The sequence below is a fragment of the Pipistrellus hanaki genome, assembly GCF_964339955.1.
Source record: "Pipistrellus hanaki genome assembly, chromosome: 15".
Lineage (NCBI taxonomy): Eukaryota > Metazoa > Chordata > Mammalia > Chiroptera > Vespertilionidae > Pipistrellus > Pipistrellus hanaki.
The window spans coordinates 40,831,413-40,856,038 of NC_140517.1; the positions used below are offsets into that span (position 1 = coordinate 40,831,413).

The 24,626-nt window shown below is 48.6% G+C and overlaps 1 pseudogene across 1 annotated transcript in view; it reads right to left on the reverse strand.

The window, feature by feature from the left end:
* Positions 1-16,029: 16,029 nt before the first annotated feature.
* The window catches only part of LOC311633877 (ly6/PLAUR domain-containing protein 3-like), a 238,827-nt pseudogene continuing 230,230 nt past the window's right edge, over positions 16,030-24,626 (reverse strand). Inside the window, exons 2-5 of the transcript XR_014797091.1 lie at positions 20,833-20,964; positions 20,046-20,215; positions 18,609-18,761; positions 16,030-17,154 (exon numbers count right to left, since the gene is read on the reverse strand). The product of XR_014797091.1 is annotated as a ly6/PLAUR domain-containing protein 3-like (transcript). The remainder of the gene's footprint in view (positions 17,155-18,608; positions 18,762-20,045; positions 20,216-20,832; positions 20,965-24,626) is intronic.

Below are 24,626 nucleotides of genomic sequence, written 5' to 3' on the forward strand. Positions count from 1 at the left end.
CAAAAGGCAGCCCATAGAAGCTGATGTTTCTCTCATCAATGTTTCTATCTCTCTCCTTCTCCCTTCCTCTCTCTCTAAAATCAATAGAAATGAAAAAAAAGAAGGGGGAGGAGGAGGTACCAAAGATGTGCCGCACAGTGTGAGAGATAGAATAATGTCCTCCAAAGATTTTCATATCTTAAAACCCAGGACCTGTGATTATGTTACCTTACATGGTAAAATAGACCTCAAATGTCTGATTAATTTAAGGATGTTGAGATGAAGAGATCACCCCGGATTATCAGGAAAGGTCTAATGTAATCACCTGGATCCTTACAAGGGGGAGGCAGGAGAATCAGAGTCAGAGAAGGTGAGGTGACAGTGGAAGTAGATCAGAGTGATGTGGCTAGGAGCCAAGGAATGCAGGCAGCCTCTGGAAACTGGGAAAGGCAAGGAGCACATTCTCCCCCTAGCCTCTGTACGGCACACAGCCTTTTACGTTAGCCCTGTAAGGCCTACTTAAGATTTCTGACCTCCAGAACTGGAAGATAATAAAACCATTGCTTCAAGCCACTAAGTTTGGGGTAATTTGTTTCGGCAGCCATTGGAAACTAATACACTCAACTTCAAGCAATGTCTGGGCAACTTTGTGGTGTTTATAGTTGCACATCATCATTTGTTTTACTTCTTTAAAAGACAAATACCACCTCATGGTTCAAAATTCGGTAAGAATGTTGTGGGGTTGAACCCTGGGTTCAAAATAAGACCACCGGAGGCTGATGATTGATTTAAAAAAGCAGGCAAGGATTTATTGAAAAATGGGCCAGGACGGCCGTGAGAGCACCACAGGCAGGTGGAGTCCACAGGACCGCATTTTTCCAGGTGTAGGCAGTCCTTTTAAAGGTCCAAACCACAGGAATTTTCCTTTGTTCTAAATTCTAAAGGCTGGGAACATTGGAATGTGGCCCTATCTTGTGACAGTCAATAATACAGAAGCAGAGCTCAGAGGTTAATCTCTAAAGGTTATCTACAGTTTCTACCCCTAAAGCTACTGAGTCAGTGGGAATCAATCTCCTGTATTTCTGGTCCCAGGCACAGGAAAATTGCCTTAGTCTCCAGGTCTCCACCTGAAAGCTGAAGTAACTACCCTATATTTAAGCAGGTGCAGAAGCCAAAATAGCAGGGTTAAAATTCAAACAGCAGTTTTTAGCCAAGTATGGTTGCTACCATATTTCAGTCCCCTCAACCAGGAGTTCGACCAGCAGGCAGGCCGGCCAACCGCCCATGTCCCCTCCCCCTGGCCAGACTGGCCAGACCCCACCCATGCACAAATTCATGCACTGGGCCTGAATATATATACTGAGTGGCCAGATTATTATGCTTTCAGATTATTATAATAATCTGGGCACTCAGTGTATATAATGGGTTAGTTACAGGTTAATGTTACCAAAAGTCACGTAGGGCAGTATAGCAGTGTTCACCGGGTATCTCCTGCAGGGGGTGAGGCGTGTTTACACCGAAGGCCTGGGAGGACCTCACCAGAGAGTATCATGTGAGCCCTAAACTGCAGGACACGAGGAAGCCATGACCAGAGCCAATGCCTCTCCATTGCTTAGAGTTGCCCTTGCACATGGTGGGCATTGCACCAGTGGGGCAACAGCCTGGTGGGCACCTGGGGGCTGGGCACTCCAGGCAGAGGGGGGCTGGGCACTCCAGGCAGAGGGAGCAGCAGGGCAGAGGCTCTGAGGAAAGAGCGGACTCTGTGGCTAAGACCACAGGAGGCCAGCTCTGCTGGGGTGGATAGGCAAAGGGCGGTGTGCCAGAGTGAGGGCCAGAAAGATAGCCGGGCTGGACGCATAGGGATGTGTGGACCACGTGAGGGTCAGGCCTCTCCTCAGTGATACGGGGAGCCAGAGTGCTCTGGAGTTCACAGTCAGTAGTAACAGCCTCATTTGCCTTCAGCCCCGCCTTTGGAGAAAGATGTGGGCCTCTCTCTCTCTCTCTCTCTCTCTCTCTCTCTCTCTCTCTCTCCTTTCCTTCCCTGACTGCAGTCCTGCTGTGTCATCCCCCCGCCCCACCTTGTGGTATTTCTTAAAGAACATTTGATCAGATTTTTGTTTTGTTTTGTTTTGTTTTGTTTTTATATATATAATGCATGTGGCACTTACAGGAAATGGTAGTTCTCAGATCTGGGGAATTGAGTAACTGAGAGTTTACTTTGTTCTGACTTGATAACTTAGTTTAAACTTGAGACTATGATATAAATAGGCTTTCAAACAAGTTCTCCCAGTGCAAAGGAATTCCTAAAAAGTCAATGATAGCCTCACTGGGAAAGAAGAAAAGGAAAGGCATTGGTTTGGACCAAGCATGTCAAACTCAAAGGCTAACATGGGCCAAATAAATAAGGTGTGTAAGTGTATATGGGACCACAAAGAACCAAAAGCTTCAATTTCCATAGAAACGTGGGTTTATTTTGATAGAGACACGCTGAGTACAAAGGGCTGAAGTAAATGAGTCATCGTTAACATAAAATAATAGAACATTTGGCATGACTTCCAATGGGAAGTGGGTTATGCTTTCAGTTCTAAAAACATGTACTTTCTGGGAATGAGAAAAATACAATTATTTGGTTAGGCAAGTACAGTTTTAAAGCTGAAATAAATTCAGAAACAAAAAAAATAATAGAACACTTTAATGAAAATTAAAATTTTTTTCTTGAGCATTAACTTACCAGACACTGAATAGCTGCACAAAATAATAAGTGAATAAACCTATTTCTCTTGTTCTCCAAAAGCGAAATATTTCCTGTTGCATGCACCAAACAAGTCAGTATAAGACTAACGATGTGGACATCGGCTGCTAAAACATTTGCTGCTGGTATTAGTGGAGAGAAATGGTGCACCTGAACTTAAGGTGCATAAGGAAAATGAATACAACAGGATTATAGTTGTCAATCATTGTCGAACACTAGGGCTCCTTATTAATAATTAGAAGTCTGGAGCACGCATTTGTGCACCAGTGGGGTCCCTTGGCCTGGCCTGTGAGATCAGGCCGAAACCAGTTCTTCGACATCCCCTGAGGGGTCCCGGATTGTGAGAGGGCACAGACCAGGCCTAGGGGCCCCACCAGTGCATTACTGGGGCCAGGGAGGGATGTGGGAATTTGGAAAGCCAGAGAAGGACCACTGGAGGGCTCCAGGGTGTGCTTGGCCATCTCACTCAGTCCTGATGGGCCAGATCCCAGCAGCAAGCTAACCTACCATTCAGAGCATCTGTCCCCTGTTGGTCAGTGCATGTCATAGCAAGCAGTTGATCAGCCTTAGCATATCATTAACATACTAGAGACCCAGTGCATGAGATTCATGCACTGTGCCAGGGGTGGGGGGAGGGTATCCCTCAGCCCAGCCTGCACCCTCTCCAATCTGGGACCCCTCAAGGGATGTCTCACTGCCTGTTTAGGCCCTATCCTGGTGTGACATCCCTTTCAAAATCCAGGACTGCTGGCTTCCAACTGCTAACCTGCCTTCCTGATTGCTTCTAACTACATCTGCCTACCAGCCTGATCACCACCTAACCACTCCCTGGCAAGCCTGATTGATGTCTAACTGCTCCCCTACCGTCCTGTTTGCCCCCAACTTCCCTCCTCTGCTGACCTGGTCACCCCTAACTGCCCTCCCCTGCAGGGTTGATCACCTGCAACTACCCTTCCTTGCAGGCCTGGTGCCTCCCAACTGCCCTCCCATGCTGGCCATCTTGTGGTGGTCATCTTGTGTCCACATGGGGTTGGCCATCTTTGACCACAAGGGTCAGCTATTGTGTGTTCAAATGATGGTCAATCTGCATATTACTCTTTTATTAGATAGGATGGAGATCTGGTGCATGGGTGGGGGCCAAATGGTTTGCCCTGAAAGTTGTCCCAGATCAGGGTGGGGGTTCCCTGGGGGCTGGGGCAGCCTGAGCAAGGGGCCTGTGGTGTTTTGCAGGCCAGCCATGCCCCCTGGCAACCCAAGCGGAGGCCCTGGTATCTGGAATTTATTTACCTTCTACAATTGAAACTTTGTAGCCTGGAGCAGAGCCAAGCCTCCTGCTCGCTCTGTGGCTGGCAGCCATTTCTGTTTGGATTTGTTTACCTTCAATAATTGAAACATTTTAGCCTTGAGGGGAGGCCTAGGCAAGCTAGGGCAGGTGGAAAGCGTGGCTTCCTCCGTTGTCTAGGAAACCCAAGCCTCCCTTCTGCTCTCTGTGGCCAGTAGCCATTTTGGTTGGGTTTATTTGCATATTCGCTCTGATTGGTTGGTGGACATGGCTTGTAGGTGTAGCGGAGTGATTGCTAATTTGAATATTATTCTTTTATTAGGGAGGATTATGCTTTGATTAGTTGAATGGATGACTAGACACTTAGCATATTAGGCTTTTATTATATAGGATTATGTATAATAGGATATTGTAAAAATTAAGCTACAGGCCCTAGCTGGTTTGACTCAGTGGATAGAGCAATAGCCTCATGTTCCTTGGTTGCAGGCACATCCCCAGTAGGGAGGTGTGTAGGAGGCAGCTGATCAATGTTTTTCTCTCATCAATGTTTCTAATTCTCTATCCCTCTCCCTTCCTCTCTGTAAAAAAAATCAATAAAATATTTTTTTTAATTAAGCCAAGGAATTTTTATTAAAATGTTCCTTACAGCCCTAGCCAGCGTGGTTCAATGGATAGAGTGTCGGCCTGTGCAATGAAGGGTCACAGGTTTGATTTTGATCAAGGACATATGCCTGCATTGTGGGCTCAGTCCCCAGTGGGGTATGTGTAGGAGGCAGCTGATCAATGATTCTCTCTCATCATTGATGTTTCTATCTCTCTCTCCCTCTTCCTTCCTCTCTGAAATCAATAAAAATAGATTTTTTAAAAATGTTCCTTGTATACTGTTATATTGGCTGGGCTGCAAAAATACTCATTGTGGGTCACATGCCTCGAGTTTGGCATGCTTGGTTTAGAAGAAACGTGAAATTCTAGAAAAGAGTAATTTTTAAATATATGTATATTGTATTGATTTTTTTATAGAGAGGAAGGGAGAGGGATAGAGAGTTAGAAACATCAATGAGAGAGAAACATCCATCAGCTGGCTCCTACACACCCCCTACTGGGGATGTGCCCACAACCAAGGTATAGGTGCTTGACCGGAATCAAACCTGGGACCCGACACTCTCTCCACTGAGCCAAACCGGTTAGGGTGAAAAGGTAATTTAAACACTAGAGGGAAATGGTTAAGAGCCTGAGCCAGTCTGCCCAGGATTCACATCCTGACGTACAGCTCACCCACTGAAGGGCCTGCCATGGGTAAGTTACCTCCTCTCTCTTGTTCCACTCATTGGAAAGGGCATTGCCAGCAGGATCTGAGGGGGCACAGAAGGTTTGCCCTAATGCATGCATAAACATTCACATCATGTTTTTTCCACAATTGGGTACTTCTGTCATACATTCCCTACCCCAAATTCCTGGAACATAGGAAGTAGCAATATTTGAAGATGGCTTACAATTTTTAATTCATTTTTCAATTACAGTTGGCATACAATGTGATATTACACTCAGGTGTACAACATAGTTGTTAGATATAACTTGTTTATATAACTTAGAGGTGATCACCCTGACAAGTCTAGTCCACATCTGACACCATACATAATTATTACAATATTATTAACTATATTCCCTACGTTGTATTCCCTGTTGCATCCCCATGACTGTTTTTTGTTTGTTTGTTTGTTTGTTTGTTTCTTCAGAGGGGCTGGGAGAGCATCACTGTTGCAGAACCACAATTGTTCTTATAACTAGCAATGTTAACATCTTAATCCCTTCATCTTTTCCACCCAGCGTCCCAAACTGCAGGATTCAGTTGAAGATTGAAATAGAGGTACTGTACTCCGCAGGGCCCATGGTAACTCAACTGGCAATGCTCCTCCGGGCCACAAAGGGGCGCTTTCAAAACACCACCAGACTTGGCTGAAAACCCTGCCAGTGGCTGCCAGTTGCTCTTATGATTAACCGATAAGATGCCTTTTGGGTTCAAATCCTGGGCCCTCCATTCTGAACTCGGAACTAGTGACATCACCTCTCCAAACCTCTGTGTCTATGTACGTGGTCGTCAGGTGGACCAAGGAGATCGCTTGCTATAAAGCACTTGGAACAGGGTCACTTTTAGGGCATCCTCAGTATCTAGTAGGGGCAGCAGCATGCAGGGCCTCAGCAGGAAACAGACAGACAATCCAAGCTGAGTGGCAGGGGAGAGTTTAATAATAAAGAGACTCTTTACAGGGTGGAGGCTGGGAGGTGGGGCAGCCCCAGGGCTGGGAAGAGGGGAGCTTCTGTCATCCCCAGGCCTGAGTGGCCGTGGCTACCCAGGTGTACGTGGCGAGGACCTCCTGACTGGGAGGGTGGTCTTGGGTGGGAGGACAGCCCCACATCAGGGAGGGAGCTAGGTTAGAAAGACCCCTCCTTCCAGTCTCTCACCAGGGTCCCCACAGACTGACCAAACAGGAAGCAATAGGTCAAGAAAAGCCAGTGTAGTCCATACAGATCCGCCCCAGTATGACAGGGAAAGGCAGAGAATGGGTCTGAAAAAGCAAACAAAAAAGATCCAGCACACTCTTACTATTATTGATCTTATTGTTAAGAGGGTAATAAGGATACTAATAATAGCATTGATTGTTTTAAATTCCTCATCATGGTGTAAGAGGTCTTTGAAGGTCTGGTCTCCTCTTCCTACCCTCTTACTCCCACCTCCCCTATTGTTCTCACACACAGAGGTTGACCGGGAGGGGGTGGGAGAGAACCTTCTGGAGTGGCTAATGCTCTGACGAGACTGGGATGGCACAGGTCCACACATCTGTCATAACTCCTTTCACAGTGCACTTAGCCCTTGTGCATCTCAGTGTGTGTAAACTTTACCTGAAAACTAAACAAATAAGAAGGAACTGTGCCTTAGCCAGTTTGGCTCAGTGGATAGAGCATCAGCCTGTGGACTGAAGGGTCCCAGGTTTGGTTCCAGTCAGAGACATGCCCAGGTTGCGGGTTCAATCCCCAGTGGAGGGCATGCAGGAGGCAGCCAATCAATAATTCCATCTCATCACTGATGTTTCTATCTCTTTCTCCCTCTCCCTTCTTCTCTAAAATCAATTTTTAAAATATTTTTAAAAATTGAACTTTTGCTTTTTGTTTGTGTGGGTTTGTGTTTTTGTTGTTGTTGCTTTTTAATTCTAGCTCTAGGATATGCTCATTGACTTGAGAGAGAGAGGAAGTGGGGTGGGGGGGGGGGGGAGAGAAAGAAACATCACTGTGAGAGAGAAACATCAATCAGTTGCCTCCAGGACATGCCCCAAGTGGGAATCAAACCCACAGCCTTTTTGGTTTGTTTTTTTTAATATATTTTATTGATTTTTTTTTGCAGAGAGTAAGGGAGCGGGATAGAGAGCTAGAAACATCGATGAGAGAGAATCATTGATCAGCTGCCTCCTGCACACTCCCCAACTGGGGATGTGCCCACAACCAAGGTACATGCCCTTGACCGGAATTGAACCCGGGACCTTTCAGTCCAAAGGCTGACGCTCTATCCACTGAGCCAAACCAGAGATCATTTTTCAATCAGTGGTGGCACACTATTCTGCATCTTGCTTTTTTTTTCTTTTCTTTTTTTTTTCATGAAAAACATCAAAATCTCTCCAGACGAGTACTTAAAAATGTGCCTTGTGGTTTGTTGTTTTTTTCATGTGTTGCATTTAGTTGTTTTTTGTTTTTTTCCCCAGTTATAGTAGGCATTCAATATTATATTCATTTCAGATGTAAGTGATCCTGGTAAGTCTAGTACGCATATGACAACATACAAAGTTATTACTATATGATTGACTGCATATTCTTGATGCTGGACTTTACATCCTGTGACCATTTTGTAACTGCCGGTTTGTACTTCTTAATGCCTTTGCTTTTTTTCACTTAGCCCCCAAACCCCTCTCCCCGCTGGCAGCCATCAGACTGTCCTCAGTATTTATGGGTCTGTTCCCATTTTGTTTGTGTTTGTTTGTTCTTTTGATCCCACCTATAAGGAAAATCATATGGCGTTTCTCTCTCTCTCTCTCTCTCTCTCTCTCTCTCTCTCTCTCTCTCTGACTTCTTTCACTTAACATAATACCCTTGTCTTGTTGTGTTCAGTGTCCATAAAGCATCCGACTATCTTACCCAGTCCCCTCTTAATAAACCTCCGGGATATTCCTAGTTTTTTACCATTACCAATGCTACTGGCATTCAGATCATTTGAGCAGACCTTGTGTCAGCCACGTGAACCCCTCTCCCACAATGAATTCCTCGGAAGAAAACTGCAAGTCAAAAAGCATGCACGCCTGTCCCTGTGCAAAGCATTCCCAAACTGCGCTCAAATTCCCCCTCAGCCGCTGGCTGACTGCCCGTTTCTCACAGGGGCTTTTTGCTCTGTGGATGGCTTGCATGTTTGTTTCACGGCCAGGAGGTTTCCATGTGTTTCGTACGTAATTAAAATGAAAGGAACCGTCCTTAAAAACACAAACCCGAAAGAAGAGGGACCAGCAAGGCCAGTTCAGGCAGACTCTCCCACCTGTCTCCCGCCTCTGCCTTGTCCCCAGCCAGCCCTGCCTGGTGTTGAAATCCATTTCTCAAGCGTAAACATGGACCTCAAAGCTCAAACTTCAGAAAAAACATGGGCAGCAGATGAGGTCATTTTTTGCCCTCGGTTGCTTTTCATCTGCCTGGATTCCCTGCCCCTTGCGTCCTTCCTCCATCTCCTCCTTTTGCTTCTCTTCCTCTGACTCCTGTTTTAGTGAGTGCTGTGCTGAAAACATTTTATTTATTTATTTATGTATTTATTTATTTTTAAATATATATTTATTGATTTCAGAGAGGAAGGGAGAGGGAGAGAGAGACAGAAACATTACTGATCTGCTCCCTCCTGCATGCCTCACACCGGGGATCGAGCCTGCACACCGGGCAAGTGCCCTTTATCAGAATCGAACACAGGACCCTTCAGTCCACAGACCAACGCTCTGTCTATTGAGCCAAACCATCTGGGGCTGAAGATGTTTTAAAGCTTTGTCCAGTTCAACCAAAGATCACTTAAGTTATACAGAATCTTGCATTTTTTAACAAGAAAGAGGAAAGGAAAGAAAGCACAGCTAGGAGTAGCAATTGGAAGAGCAAAACAAAGGTCTATCTGAAACACATTAAGCTCTCCCCTTGTCACCCTCTCCTTTCCCTTCCTGAACAGAAGCAAGCAGGTGTCCGGAGGAGGGAGGGAGAGGGGTGCAGGGCTCAGAATAGGGTGGGGTGAGCGGTGTCCACCCAGGGGCTGTGGGATGTGGGCAGGGGCGGCTGTAACAGACTGGCTGCTTCCAGGGAAAATGAGCAAAGAAGTAAGTGTTTCAGGGACACTGAGAGCCAGAGTTCTCACTCACCGACTGCAATTATGCAAAGGAAGGAAACTAGATGACCCTATAGTGAGGGGTTGGAATTGGAGATAGAGTAGCCTCAGGATTTCCAAGATCTAGAGGTAGATGTGGAATAAATATAGATATACGTGTGTGTGAGAATATATCCATATTTCCTACTTCTGTCCACTGAGAAAGCCTGGTGCAACAAGAACCCAACAGCAACAACCGCTGCCACTAGTCCCAAATGGTGTCATCCTCCAGCCCGAGCCGGCTTGCGCACAGGCCCTCTGACTGAAGGATCCCATTCCAGCCAAGGGCACGTACCTCAGTTGCCTCCCAGCCCAGGTCAGGGAGGGTGCAGGAGACAGCAAACCTATGTCTCTCTCACATCGATGTCTGTGTGTGTGTGTGTGTGTGTGTGTGTGTGTGTGTGTGTGTTCCTCTCCCTTCCACTCTCAAAAATCAGTGTGGGGGGAAAGTATCCTTGGGTGAGGATTAACAAAAATAAAAAAAATAAATGTCATCCTCCAGGGAAATGTCCCAGGGCTTCCTGGCCTAGAGGCTAATTCTAGGACGGACACCGTGAAGACAAGGCAAGTCTGGCAGGTCTTGTTGTGCCAGGAAGGAAAAAAAAAAAAGCTCAAAGAATCATGGGAGCTCTTACCAGTTTGGCTCTGTGGATGGAGCATCAGCCTATGGACCGAAGAGTCCCAGGTTCGATTCCAGTCAAGGGCATGTACCTTGGTTGTGGGCACATCTTTAGTGGGAGGAGTACAGGAGGCAGCTGACTGATGTTTCTCTTTCATCAATGTTTCTGATTCTCCCTCTCCCTTTCTCTTTGTAAAAAAATCAATAAAATATATTAGAAAGAAAGAAAAGAATGATGGGGACAGGTTGAAAGGACTCAGCGACCAGCTCACAGGAGCTCCCACAGGTCAAACTGGGGACAATTTGAACATGAGAACAAACCATGACTGCGATAGATTATAATCCCGCAGTGCTGTGAGTCTGTTCGGATGTAACTACATAAGTTAATAAATCAAACATCTGATGAGGAGCCTTTCTCCCTCTCAGGCATACATCTCCTAACTCCAAGGGTCCCCACAAGACTTGCAATAAGGGGAGCAATGGGTGGCAGCAGCTCATCCCAGGTCTCCCCTTGAACCTGTCTCCGAGGCCCCCTTTTCCTCTGACCTCCCAGTGAGTGGACAGCAGCCCCTCAGTTCCTTTCTGTCACTGTGACTTTCAGTTCCCATGGGGCCCACTTTCCAGTCACTTTTCCAGGCTCTCTGTTCTTCCATCCCAAGCCCTTCCTTGTCTCCTGCCCCCAGCTTTAATAAACATACTCTCAAAATAAAAAGAACAAATGTAATAGAACCAGGGACATAGAAAGGGGGTTGCTGGGTGCAGGAAGAGACTGGACAAAAATCTTACACCCGTGATTGAAGACATATACCTATGGCTGAAGACAGTGGCGGGGGGTAAGGGGATGGGGTGGGGTGGGGAATCAGGTGGAGGGGAGCTATGGGGGGGGGGCAAAAAAGAGAAACACCTGTAATAATCTGAACAATAAAGATTTATTAAAAAAAAAAAAAAAAAAAGCAAATGTGGTGAGGAATGGATATTTACAGAGCCCCTAAATGTCTCCCCCCAGTTTGGCTCAGTGGATAGAGCATTGGCCTGTGGACTGAAGGGTCCCGGGTTCGATTCCGGTCAAGGGCATGTACTGTGGTTGTGGGCACATCCCTCGTCGGGGGTGTGCATGAGCCAGTTGATCGATGTTTCTCTCTCATCGATGTTTCTAACTCTCTATCCCTCTCTCTTCCTCTTTGTAAAAAATCAATAATTTTTTTTTAATGTCTCCCCAGAAAACATTTGGCGACTTCTAGTGGAGAAGCCTGGAAGTCTTGGCCTTTGCCAAGCAAACAAAGTGGCCGTCTTGAGAGCCACCACCCTGACGGGAGTAAGAAGAGCCCACCATGTCCTGGGACACTACTGCCCCAGGTGCATAACCCGAATCTGATCGGGGGAAGGTGCAGACCAAGGCAAACGGATGGACATGGTGCCCCAAACTGGCCTGTACTGTTCACGGGAGTCCTGACGCCAAGGGAAGAGGGAAGAATTTTAAAGAGACAGGACGACTCAGTGCAATGACAGAGTCCAGCCTGAACCCTTCACTGCTGTTGAAAAGAAACAGACCCCAAGTGCAGGTCAGTGTCTCCCAGGAAGGGAATCATAAACCAACCAGTCTGGAATTTCCTGACCCACGGGAGTGAGGTAACCTGCCTGTAAAACCTTCCATTCTGTACAGCTCCTGGGAGCTGCCTTCTGTTTGCTAAGTAGGACGCTGCCCCATTCGTGAATCATTCAATAAAGTCCATTCCTATTTACGTTTTCTGGGCTCTCACTGTGGAAAACCCAGTTACCCAGGCGGGGCTGCTGTCAGCAGGGAGTTATCTCCAAAAATTAAAAATGGAACTGCTTTCTGGCCCGGCAATTCCACTTCTGAAAATGGATCCAAAGAAACTGGAACTTTAACTCCAAAGAATACATGCACCCCTCTGTTCTGTTCACGGCAGCGTTACTTACAATAGCCAAGACTTGGAAGCAGCCCACGCTACGGTACATTTACACAATGGAATACAATACAGCTGTGCTAGGGGGGAAAATGAAATTCTTACCCTCTGCAGCAGCACGGATGGGCCTGGAGAACATTATGCTAAGTGACATAAGCCAGTCAAAGAACGGCAAGTACCCTATGACTTCACTCACATGTGGAACTTAATGAGCTAACATGCAGAATAGAAACAGACTCATAAATACAGAGCCGGCAGACAGCTCTAGATGGGGGTGGTGGTGGGGTTGTTGCCGTGTTGGGGAGAGGTGGGGGATTGAGCAAAAAAGAAAGAACTCATGGTCATGGACAACAGTGTGGTGATGATGGGGGGAAAGTAAAATTTAATTTAAAAGTAGAAACAAAAATTAAAAAAACATATACTGCGTGACTGAAAACTAAAACAGCCCTGATTGGTTTGGCTCAGTGGATAGAGCATCGCCTATGGACTGAAGGGTCCCAGGTTCAATTCCAATCAGGGGCATGTACCTTGGTTTCAGGCACATCCCCAGTAGGAGGTATGCAGGAGGCAGCTGATAGATGTTTCTCTCTATCCCTCTTACTTCCTCTCTGTAAAAAATCAATAATATATATATATATATTAAAAAAAAACTAAAACAAAAAATCTGCATGACATAATTTTAATAAGTAAATTTACTCGACTAAATTTTTGTTCTTTAATACTGTGAAGGCCATTTATTGGGACAACTGGTGACACTTGAATGGAGTGTGAGGATTCGATAGAGAAACTTACCAATGCTAATCTCTTTTATGTTTGAAGTTGTCCTTTAAGAGAGAGAGAAACGTCTCGTGACCAGGAATTGAACCCAAGACCCCTTCATGTGAGGACCAGTGCTCTAACCATTGAACACACCGGCCAGGGCTAAAGCAATGCTTTAAAAACTTGTTTGAGCATATATAGGAAGAAACGTTTTTGTGGAGTGTTTTTTTTTTATGTTTTTATTGATTTTTTTAGAGAGAGAGGAAGGGATAGGGAAAAAGAGATAAAAACGTCTATGAGAGAGAAACGTCATCATCTAGCTGTCTCCTGCATGCCAACTATGGGGGACTGAGCCCGAAACCCAGGGATGCGCCCTGACTGGAATCAATCAGTGACATCTTGGTTCCTGGGTGTATGCTCAACCACTGAGCAACTCTGGCCAGGCACGAAATCTCTTTATATTAAGACCAGTATAAAACATGTTTGTGAACCTGAAACAAGAGCAGCACACAAAAAATATCCTTGCTTAAAAAAATATCAGCTATGGTTTTAAGAAAAATAAATCCCAAGAGAAACAGTAAAGAGATAAGCCCCAACACCACCGGCAGAGGCTTACTGAATGATCCCTGCCCAGTCCTCTCGAGAGGATAACAAGAGCAAACACACACCATATAGGTTGTATCACACCTAAGTACTGTGCAGATATTGTTTAATCCTCATAACTACTGTAGAAGGAAGGTGATGTTAATGTCCGTCTTAACGTTGCAGAAATGGAGGCCAAGAAAGATTAAGCAACTCAGGTCACACAGCCAGAGAAAGGCGGGGCCAGCCTGGAACTTCACAACACCTTGCAAAAGGGATGTCATTATCCCTCCTTGGACTGCTGTGAAATGAAGGCTCAGAAAAGGGAAATGGCCGGCCCATGGTCATGCTGATGTTGAAAAGCAGCGACTAGCCGAAACCGGTTTGGCTCAGTGGATAGAGCATCGGCCTGTAGACTGAAGGGTCCCGGGTTCGATTCCTGTCAAGGGCATGTATCTTGGTTGCGGGCACGTCTCCGGTAGGGGATGTGCAAGATGCAGCTGGTCGAGGACTCTCTCATCCATGTTTTTAATTCTCTATCTCTCTCCCTTCCTCTCTATAAAAAAATCAATAAAAATATATTTTTTTAAAAAGTAAAAAAGAAAAGAAAAGCAGCGACTAGTCCCTGAGAACAGTCCTGCACGGTCAGGGAGCAATGCTGCTGTGCTTAGAGCCCAAATCAAGAGCCATTATTTGTTCATTGAACCCAGTTATGCGAAGACAGCCCTCCAGTTTGGCCAACACTCCAGCTGTCCATCTAATGTTTCGCTGCCCAACACGGCAGCCACACGCTAATCTAAATGTAAGCTAATCCACATAAAATTAAAACGCTGCAGTCTCACACCATCGCTTGTGCTCAGTGCTCCCGGCTCCCACGGTGCACAGCACACACTGGCAGTTGTGCGGGGCAGGGAGGAGTCTGGAGATTGTTGGACAGCGCTTAGCAATCACTCCTTCCAAAGGGGGGCTGCGATATTCCGGATGCCCTTTCACTCCATGCCGAACGCACGAGCACATCCCATCAGGTACCTTGTCAACAACCACACGTAGCTGTGCTTTGACTGAAGTGGCACCGTCATATTTTCCTATAGATTAATCCAGAAAGCCGAAACCAGTTTGGCTCAGTGGATAGAGCGTCAGCTGCAGACTGAAAGGTCCCAGGTTCGATTCCCGTCAAGGACATGTACCTTGGTTGTGGGCACATCCCCGGTGAAGGGTGTGCAGGAGACAGCTGGTCAATGTTTCTCTCATCATCGATGTTTCTAGCTCTCTATCCCTCTCCCTTCCTCTCTGTAAAAAAATCAATCAAATATTTAAAAAATTTACTCCAGAAAGAAAAGCCCATTAATTAGCCCATAACCCCCAGCTTGGGTTTTAGTCCATGGTCGTGACACCTGACGGTACCTATAAACTTTCACTGGTCGCTTTCTTCTCCGGAATGGATTTACTGGCCGAAGCCAGCCAAGGAGAGACACTGATTCCAGCACAATTCTGACTCAGCCTGTTGGAGAGCTCCTGGGTTATGACATGCATCGAAGCAATTAGGATTACAGTACCCGCACAACTGAATCCATGCTCCCGAGAGATGGGTCAGAGGCAGGGTGGAGACTAGGAAAGAATAACAGGCAGGTGAGAACAGATGAAAGGATTTAAAAAAAAGAGAGATTGAAGATAAGAATGAGGGGAGGAAATGCCAGCTGGCTAAGTTTTCCCTCCAACTGTTGCTGACTCACTCTGACCAGTGGTCTGTAGGTGTGAAATGTTTTATAATCAAAGTTGGAAAACAAAATGCAGATACTGTATTGCAGGAAGGCTCTGAACAGTCAGTGGTGTGTGGAAAGTGCTTGGCACAGAGCCTGGAACCAGGAAACCATGGGTGCTTTTAAAAATACCTGGCCATAGCATATATGCATAGCCCATGGACACAGCTGGCAGTGGGGCTGGGGTGGGGGGGTGGGGGGAGGGAGGAAGGCAGGGAGGGAGGGCGGTCTGGGTGGAGGGAGCAGAGGGGGAGGAGAAGGGGAGTGGGAAACATCTGTAATAATGTCAACAATAAATAAATAAATAAATAAATAATCATCAGGCAGCCGGCAGGGTAGCTCTTAAAGCACTGTCCCAATGCACCAAGGTTGCAAGTTAGATCCCCATTCAGAGCACAGACAGGAATCAACCAAAGAATGCATAAATAAATGGAACAACAATCTCTCTCTGCCACCCTTCCTCTCTCTCTCTAAAATCAATAAATAAAAATTAAAAAAACAATAATGAATAAAATACCTGGCAAACATCCATTCTCCGAAAGGTGTCAGAGACAAAAAGGTAAAAGAAATAACAGCCAGGCCGGTGTGGCTCAGTGGTTGAGCTTCAGTCTAGGAACTAGGAGGCCATGGTTCGATTCCGGGTCAGGGCACAGGCCCAGATTGCAGGCTTGACTGCAGCAGCAAGGGGCATGAGGGAGGCAGCCGATCCATGACTCTCTCTCATCATCGATGTGTCTATCTCTCTCTCCTACTATTCCTCTCTGAAGTCAAATAAAAACATATTTTAAAAAACAATGAAAAAGAGAGGAGTTCAAACCAGACTCCTCCCGGGCTATCTCAGCTCCTCAGTGAAAGGTCTTGGCCTTTCCTCCCTAGCTCAGCTTCCAGGCGTTCCTGTCAGAAAGGAGGTAGAGAGGACTCCTTGGGAACACTGTACAAAGAAATCCGTTTATTAAGGCTTTATGTTCCAGAAACGGACCGCACAGAGGCTGAAGGACCGCACAGAGGCAGAAGGCGAGGCCCCTGGCCCTTGAGAAGCTCACAGTCCAGGAAGGAAGACAGAGGCTGAGACCATTCCCATGGAGATGCGGGGCGGGGCCTGCAGCCAGCAGAGGAGGGACCCCGTTATCCCCCCAACACTGCCCCCCATCTTCCAGGGCGGCTATGGGAGAGCTCCTCGCTGTCTCTCCCACAGTCCCTGTGGCACTTCTAACCACTTCCATCCTCATGACAAGAAGGGGACCAGGAGGAGGAGGAAGAGGAGGAGGGGAGGAGAAGGAGGGAGGCCCATTTGCTGTGTCAAAAAGCTAGCAAGCCCCGGAGGGTAAGTATGTATGTACAAGGGTTTCCCTTTATATCCCAAAGCCACAGACCAGCACAGCGGAAGCTGGGGGCTGAGGTCAGTGGAAGAAACGGGGGAGGGGAGGGGACGCTGGGCCAGACCAGTCCGGTGGCGGGAGCGGGAGGAGAGGGTCCCAGGGGCAGGAGGGCAGGGAGCAGGGAGCAGGCTCCCAGTGCAGAGGCTCATAGCAGGGTGCGGGCGGCCACGGCCAGCAGGAGGGCCGCCAGGCCGGCAGAGGGCGCTGCCGAGCCCCCGTTGTGGGACCACTTGTTGGTGGGGCGCTGCTCCTTGTTGCTGCGGTCCTGGTGGCCCGCGGCGCCTGCGGCCAGGCTGGCCCCCTCCTCTGTGAGCGGGGTCACTGGTGCGACCTCCCTGGGCGGCGTGAGGCTGGCGGAGGCGGGGCTGGGCTTGGCGGAGAAGACGGGCTTGGTGGGCGCGCGGGGGGCGGCGGAGGCGGTGGCGGTGGCGGTGGCGGTGGAGGAGATGGCGGCCTGGGCGGAGGTCATGGCCGGGGCGGAGGTCGTGGTCTGGGGCACGGGCAGCAGCACCAGCGGCGGGATGCGCGGCGAGAAGAAGGTCTAGCTGCGGAGGTCGGCGTTGCAGCGGGGGCCCTTGCAGCAGGAGCCGCTGAGCGTGAAGCCAGGCCGTTCATGGCTTCCTGGGTGCAGAACTCGTCCTGGATGCAGCCGCGGACCGGCAAGGACACCGTCACGTTGGCTGTAGGGGACACACACACACACACACACACACACACAGGCCGGAGTTGAAGACGGGGCAGAGTGCAGCTTAGTAAGGTGACCAGATCTTCCTGCTTTGGGCGGGACAGTCCCGATTTCTAACAATTTTCCCCCGTGTCATTTTTAAAAAGTCCCGATTTTTGGAAATGGGGACTTTTTAAATCGCCGCGAGACTTGGAAAGATTCTTTCCAAAAAATCGGGACTCTTTTAAAAACGCCGCGGGACGCGGGAAAAATTGTTAGAAATCAACACTGTGCCGCCAACACCTCGACGATCTGGTCACCTTAGCTTAGAGGCAAAAACCTCCCAAACCAGGGGCCAAGGGGTTCCAACTGAGCCAGAAGTCTCAGCTCAGGCCCCACTCGGAGAAACACTGTCCTGGTCCTTGGCTTAGGACGGATCCCATTTCCTACAGCAAAAGAGCAAAAGTCCCCTCCCTCCCTCCCTCCTGCCCCCCCTTCACACCCCAATAGTTAGTCTTAGAGTGAGAGCTACATCTAATACACCTGGCGGGGGAGGGGGGAGGGAGGAGAGGGATTAAAGAACTACATCTCCCATGATGCCCCGGGGCAGAGGCCTGGAGGCTGACCTGCACCTCTCTGGTTTTGGGGGGCACCCTAACCCCTCAGAACCACAATCTTCCCCCCCTGCACCCCGCAATGCCTGGGTAGTCGCTTCAAGGTTTAAAAACATTTCCCATAGCTTTAGAGGATCTTTTATATACACTTGTAATGGATGAAAAATAAAATATTGCAAATCTTTTTTCCTTTTCTTTTTTAAAATAATTTGAAGCATGTATCAAGTTTCTGGTCCAAATCATGTAAAATAAATTAAACGTAAATTGCATTCTATTAACCAATATGAGTGTATTTCTGTAAGCATAATCATGTGGAAATAAAGTTAAAAAAACAAACATTTCCCTCTAGCACATCCCTGTGTTCTGCCCTCAGCATGCCTCTATGGAAATGCATCTCAAAAACAAAAACAAAAAAACACTACTAAGCCGAAACCGGTTTGCTCAGTGGATAGAGCATCGCCTGAGGACTGAAGGGTCCCAGGTTTGATTCTGGTCAAGGGCATGTACCTTAGTTTAGAGCACATCCCCAGTGCGGGGTGTGCAGGAGGCAGCTGATGGAAGTTTCTCTCTCATCTGTTTTTGGCTCTCTATCCCTCTCCCTTCCACTCTGTAAAAAATCAATAATATATATATATATTTAAAAATTAATAATTAAAAAACAAAACAAAAAAACTAGGACAGAAAGCATCCCTATCCCGGTGCCATAGGACTGCATTTCTGAACACAAGACAAGAACTTAGGCCAAGAGTGCCAGGCGTGCATTGGAGGTGGGGGGACCCTGTGCGCCAAGGGCTTCCGCTGTCCTGGAGGCCTCAGAGGGGCTGCAGATACCCGCCCCGCCCCGGCCACCGCTCACCTGCCGTCAGGGTGACGTTGCCGTCGAAGCAGCCCTGGTAGGCGCGGTCGCTGGCCTTGTAGCAGGCCACGAGGGGCGGTGCGGCGCCCCGGCAGGCCTCGCGGCTCAGCCCCACGCAGCTGTAGCACTTGGGCTCCTATGCACTCTCATTGACTACAAGGGAGGGAGCGAGCGGAGGTGAGGAAGGGGACAAGCAGGCTCCAGCCCCGGCTGGTGTTGCTCAGTGAATAGATTCTGCCTGCGGACTTAAAGGTTCCAGGATTCAATTCCAGACAAGGGCACATCCCCAGGCGTGCAGGAATCAGCCAATCAATGATTCTCATCTTTGTTGTTTCTTTTCCTCTTTCCTTCCTTTCTGAAATCAAATATATATATATTAAAAATTTAATATATTTTGCTGAAACCAGTTTGGCTCAGTGGATAGAGCGTTGCCTGCGGACTGAAGGGTCCCAGGTTAGATTCTGGTCAAGGGCATGAACCTTGGTTGTGAGCTCAGCCCCAGTAGGGGGTGTGCAGGAGGCAGCTGATCTGTTTATCTCTCATCGATGTTTCTAACTCTCTATCCCTCTCCCTTCCTCTCTGTAAAAAATCAATAAAATATATATATTTTTTAATTTAATATATTTTATTGATTTTTTACAGAGAGGAATAGAGAGTTAGAAACATCGATCAGCTGCTTCCTGCACAACCCCTGCTGGGGATGTGTCTGCAACCAAAGTACATGCCCTTGACCGGAATCGAACCTGGTACCTTCCAGTCCGCAGGCTGATGCTCTATCCACTGAGACAAACTGGTTTTGGCCTTTTAAAAAAAAAATTTTTTTTAAGTGTTGAATGGAGAAGAGACCACCCAAGAGGCAGAGACCCCTACCCGGGAAACAACTCCAAATTGCGGAGTCAAATAACAAATTTATTACAGATTCGAATCTGGGCTGCCACCGCCAGGATGGAGCAGGCAGAAACAGCAACAGCAGTTATAAATCCAGCTTTTTTTATACATTTCAGAAAAAGGGGGGTGGAGGTCGTTTCTATGGTTGCATGCATCGGCCAGATGGACTAATCTCCCTTCTTGGTATGTCCTGTTCTTTTAGCCTTGACTACCCCAGACTGTTGATCTGGCCTTAGTAGCAACTTTCTACCCTCCAGGCAAGGTCAGTTATTTTCCATTCCTCATAAAGGTGGTCGCAAAGCACACCCCTGCCTGGGGTAGCTTCAACCCAAGTCTCCCCACCTCGTCCAACCCTGGTTCGGCCTCTAGCTCCGCCCTGTGAGCCCGCCCCTGGCGCACTGCCCATGGGTGCCACAGCAGCTCGGCCTGGGGGCTGCCTCTGGCCCCCCTCCCCCGCCCCACTGTGCTCCCTGGCAGCGGGCTGGCCAGCGCCACCAGGGGCCATGGCTCCAGCCCCTTACACCCCGCCCCGCCCACCCCCCCACGCACCTGCGGGGGTGAGCGCCGCGGACAGGTTGAGAGCTTGGCATTGCAGCGGTCCTGCTCGCACTGCTGCAGCTGGATAGAGGCCAGCAGCCTGAAGAGGTCCAGGACGCGGTCCTTCTTGCCCGGGAGGCCAGAGCTGCAGCCACGCACCGCCACCAAGAACTGCCCCTGGACTGCGGGGAGGGAGGGGGGGGGGGGGTCAGAGGAGCTGGGGCCCTCAGAAAGGGCCCATCCGAGGAAAGCCTGACCCACGGAGGGGCGGGGCTTCCACAAGTTGAATCCAGGGGCTGCCAGGCAGGCAGAGTGGACAGAATGGAGGGGGCGCCCCGGAAGCAGGGAGGAATGTGGGGGGAAGGGGTGGCTATAAGAAGGGCAACAAAAAGGCACAGGATGTAGAAGGGCGGGCCTCCTGGGAGCTGTCCCTCAGACAGGAGTGGGTGGTGGGTCTGAGCTTCCCAGCCTCTGCCTAGGGCACCTAGAAAACCTCTACAGAAACCCCATCGCAAGGGCCCCCTGGAGAGGCGAGGCTGGGTTGGCGAGGAGAACCTTCTGGGTTAGGGAAGTGGTGGTGGCACAGACATGGATAGGGCGTGCTCCTGAAGGGGACAGGGTCCCAGATCCTGGATCTCCCAAGTTCACCCACTTCTTCTCAGCTCCCAGCCCGCCCCGCTCTGAGGCCTGGGCCAGGCAGAGAGGGAGGGCGCGGGGCTCTGCTTTGAGGGGTGTGGCCAAGGCCAGGGGGCAGGGCCTGTTGGAGGAGCAGGCACATGGACCCGGGGGCCCCACTCACTGGTCTCCACCACGCCCAAGTCCTCCGTGCAGACTTCCATGCCCTGGGCGCACCTCAAGGTCTTGGTCTTCTGCAGGGAGCACAGGTCCTTGGCCTTTTGCATGCAGCTGTAGCACTCCAGCGCCCGCGCTCCTGGGGAAGGGGGCACAGTGGGCTGCTGCTGGAGCCTCCTCCCGCCCCTCCCCGACAGAGGGCGCCCCTTCCCCTGCCCTGGCTCCCTGGGACCAGAAGTTCCTATTGCACATCCTTTCCCAGGGCAGGAGTAAGGAGAAGCGTCCCACAAATATGGGGTCACGGGAGACATGGTGTCCCTTTCCTTCAAGCCCCCTATGCCCACAGTGGGGGCATCTTCCCCACGGCGCCCGAGGCCCAAGGTGGGGGATCCCTGACCGGAAGCCCTGGGAGAACTCTGCCAGGAATGGGGAGCACCTTCCCACACTGCTCCTCTCAGGATGGGAGAATTTTTCCCACAGATGAGTAGGCCCAGCGAGGGATCCCTTCCCACAAGCCCCTCCCCCTCTCCTCTTCTGACCAGAGCAGGGTCTTCCCACATGCCCCCTTTGCTCAGGTTGGAAGAGATTTTCCCACAGCCCCCTCCCCCAGGGCAAGAATCACTTCCCTCCTTTTTCTGTAGGGAGTGAGGGGACCCTGATCCCTGGGGCCTCACTTTGCCCCCTCCACCCCTCTCCCCAGAAGAACCACCTTCTTTTTTATTTATTTATCTATTTTTTTAGAGAGAGGGAGAGGGGGAGAGAGAGAAACATTGATTTGTTGCTCCGCTTATTTATGCATACATTGGGTGACCCTTACCTGTACCCTGACCAGGGCTGGAACCCACAACCTTGGCTATGGGGACCAGGCTCTAACCAACTTAGCTACAAAGATCTACCTTGAAGCAGCAGCAGCAGCAGCCAATCTGTGGTCCTGATCATTTTAATTCTGTATGCCTATGTTTCTATTTCTTCTGAAAACAGCAAATTAAAATGACAATGAGGTAACATCTCACACCTATAAGAATGGCTACCATCAACATATCAATAAATGACAAGTGCTGGCAAGGATGTGGAGAAAAGAGAACCCTAGTACAATGCTGGTGGGAATACAGACTGGTGCAGCCACTGTGGAAAGCAGTATGGAGTTTCCTCAAAAAATTTAAAATGGCCGGGACCCATTTGGCTCAATGGATAGAGCGTCGGCTTGGGGACTGAAGGGTCCCTGGTTCGATTCCAGTCAAGTGCATGTACCTTGCTTGCAGGCACATCCCCGGTAGGGGGTGTGCAAGAGGCAGCTGATCCATGACTCTCTCCCATTGATGTTTCTAACTCTCTATCTCTCTCCCTTCCTCTCTGTACAAAATCAATAAAATATATTTTTAAAAAAATTAAAAATGGAACTCCCATTTGGTCCAATGATCCCGCTTCTAGGAATATATCCTAAGAAACTCAAAACACCAATCACAAAGAATGTATGCACCCCTATGCTCATAGAAGCACGATTTACAATAGCTAAGATCTAGAAATAGCCTGAATGCCCATCAGTAGTTGAGTGGATAAAAAAGCCATGGTTCATTTATACCATGGAATACTATGCAACTGTAAAAACGAAAAATCTCTTACCCTTTGGGACAGCGTGGAGGAACCTGGAGAGTAGTATACTAAGTGAAATAAGTCAGTCAACGAACAAATATCACATGAGTTCACTCACATGTGGAATCTAATGAACAAAATACACTGACAAAATAGATCCAGAGTCATGGAGGATCCTAAGAAAGAATGGAAGGAGGGAAGAGATCAAGCAAGAACTTATATGTGCACTAGAGGCCCAGTACATGAAATTTGTGTGGGGGGTAAGGGGGTAAGGTGGGGATGGGGAGGCGCTAGCACAGATGGTGTCCCTCAGCCCAGCCTGCACCCTTTCCAATCTGAAACCCCTCTCACAATCTAGGACTGCTGGCTCACAACCACTCACCTGCCTGCCTTCCTGATTGCCCCTAACCGCTTCTGCCTGCCAGACTGATCACCCCCTAACCACTCCCCTGCCAGCCTGATTGATGTCTAACTGCTCCCCTCTCAGCCTGATTGCCCCTAACTACCCTCCCCTAACTGTCCTCTCCTGCAGGCCTGGTCACCCCCAACTACCCTCCCCTGCTGGCCCAATAACCCTTAACTGCCCTCCCTTGTCACCCTGATTCCCCTCAACTGCACTCCCCTGCAGGCCTGGTCCCCCCCAACTGCCCTCCCCTACTGGCCTTATCACCCACAATTGCCCTCCCCTGCTTGCCTGATCACCCACAACTGCCTCCCCTGCTGACTATCTTGTGGTGGCTATCTTGTTTCCACATGAGGGCAGCCATCTTTGACCACATGGGGGCAGCCATTTTGTGTTGGAGTGATGGTCAATTTGCATATTACTCTTTTATTATCTTGGATATTCTTAACCCATGGACACAGACAATAGTGGGGTGAAGGCTGGGGGACAGGAGTGGGGAAGAGGGAATGACAAGGTGTCCCGACCAACGTGGGGGCGAGGAGGCACCTAGAGGGGAATGATAAAGGACAGGAGACGTGAAGAAATGGAGGCAAGACAAAGTTCTGATCAAGCCTCAAACTTTATTTTTTGAAATGGCAGTATACATACAGCAGGAACAAAGGGGGGCAGGATTGCCTACTCAGAGGGGTCTTTGGCAGTGTATAATTGGTTTAGGTACTGAGTGACAAGGTGGTAAGATATCTGGCAAAACAGGATTGGCTAACTGCCAGGGTGGCATAACATTCCAAGGTGTAACATTCCAAGGCTGGGCTAGCTATGGGGTAAGATCAGGAAGGGGAAGTTGCAGAGATTCTAAGAGGCAGGTTAATCTTTAGCTTCTGGCCAAACCCTCAGGGCACCGCATAACTTCTGCTAGAAGGAACTTAACTCTATTTCCTTAAGACAGAGTTGCTTGTCTCAACTCCGATGGCTCCCAACAACAAGGGAGGGGTGAATACTTTAAACAATAAAGTTTACAATACTTTAAACCATAAAGATAGATTTTTTTTTTTAATTCAGGTAGGGTTGTTTCTGAGGCTGGCTTGGAGGTTAGTTCTGAGCCAGGAGGACTCCTATCAGCTGTCACTTTCCCTAGTTCTCCCTAGTTCAACAGCTAGCCTGGGGGTGAGTTTGTCATGGAGCCTCCCAGCTCCTCTTCATTGGTGACCACCACCACCATCTTCATTTTTAACAAGACAGCCCTTCACCATGAACTCCCTCCACAAATTTCTATCCCAAATAAAATACATTTCTAGGGAAGAACGTTGAAACACCCTGTTCTTTTTTTAAAATATTTTTACATTTATTAAATTGATTGGGGTGACATTGGTCAACATGACATAATAAGTTTTAGGTGTGTGTTCCAATGTTACTAGATCTGCCTATGTCACCATGTGCCCACTATCCAAAGTTAAATCTTATTGTAGCCTTATATTAGGAACCTTTAGGCCGCATCCCCATTTTGGGGGTATTTTTATTGATTGATTTTTTTTTTTTTTTTTTTTTTTTTTGAGAGAGAGAGGAAGGTAGAAGGAAAGAGATAGAACATCAATGAGAGAGAAACATCAACATCAGCTGCCTCCTGCATACCCTCTGCTGGGGATAGAACCTGAAACCCAGGCATGTGCCCTGACTGGGAATGGAACTGGTGACCTCCTGGTGCATGGGTCACCACTCAACCTCTGAACCACACTGGCCAAGCAAAGCTTTGTTCTTATTTTGTCTCTGAGCCACCAGCTTGAGAACTGGAGGCAAGGACAGTGGAG